The 905-nt window shown below is 27.1% G+C and overlaps 1 long non-coding RNA gene across 1 annotated transcript in view; it reads left to right on the forward strand.

The window, feature by feature from the left end:
* The window catches only part of LOC115034499, a 72,462-nt gene that overhangs the window by 803 nt on the left and 70,754 nt on the right, over window positions 1-905 (forward strand). The window lies entirely within an intron of this gene.

The following is a 905-nucleotide window of genomic DNA, read 5'->3' on the forward strand; positions in this document are numbered from 1 at the left end:
GGAACGTTGTTTTTTTTTTTCTCGAACTCTTGGATTTCATAGATTTTTTATAAACTTTCATATTTTAAATTTAATTTATTAGTCCATTTTAACTATAAATAAAATTATGCATGAACATACCTATCATCGTAGAGTACGAATCTATTTATATTTTATAAAATTGAGATTATATTTATAATAGTACTTAGTAGGTATATATCGATATCGAACTTGATACCTATCAAACTGTTCAAAATATTCGATTTCGGGTATTAATTTAGAACGAACTTTGAACTGTTTAAATTTCTCGAAGTTTGCTTTGTTTGAGATGAGATCGGAAGTTCGGTAAGTTCGAAGACCCGGATATAGCAAAAAGTAAAATGACAGATTAAATTTTAAAAAAATGGGCTAATATTATAATTATTGTATATTTGTATGATATAAGTTACGTAGAGTCGACGGTCTTACATTTGATTTTACTCTTAAAAGTATAAATCCTACAGCAGTGTGTATAATATTATGCGAAAGTATCAGTGCTCGACTTGGGGGGGGACGCAGGGGGACGGAGTACCCCAACTAATTTGTCAGAAATTTTAGCGTACCCCTACTCTCATTTTGAAGAGGCACGCACGGGACGCTGCATCATTCTGCATTTTTATCAAAATGCACGTGATCAAATCATAATTTTTCTTACCATAGATTTAATAATTATTTATATATTTTGTATTATTATTTAATCAATTACCTTTAAAATATTATTATTTAAGATAATAAAGAACAAACCTATGATAAATTATGGAACTATTTAAATAAATAGGTAGTTAAAATGAATTGTTTTTATTTAGTTACTTTTGAGTTTGTTATTATATTTTATAAGTTGTAACAAAAATATACAATATATTTTTATATGATTTTTAGAGTGGGTA

The sequence above is a fragment of the Acyrthosiphon pisum genome, chromosome A3, assembly GCF_005508785.2.
Source record: "Acyrthosiphon pisum isolate AL4f chromosome A3, pea_aphid_22Mar2018_4r6ur, whole genome shotgun sequence".
NCBI classification, from domain to species: domain Eukaryota; kingdom Metazoa; phylum Arthropoda; class Insecta; order Hemiptera; family Aphididae; genus Acyrthosiphon; species Acyrthosiphon pisum.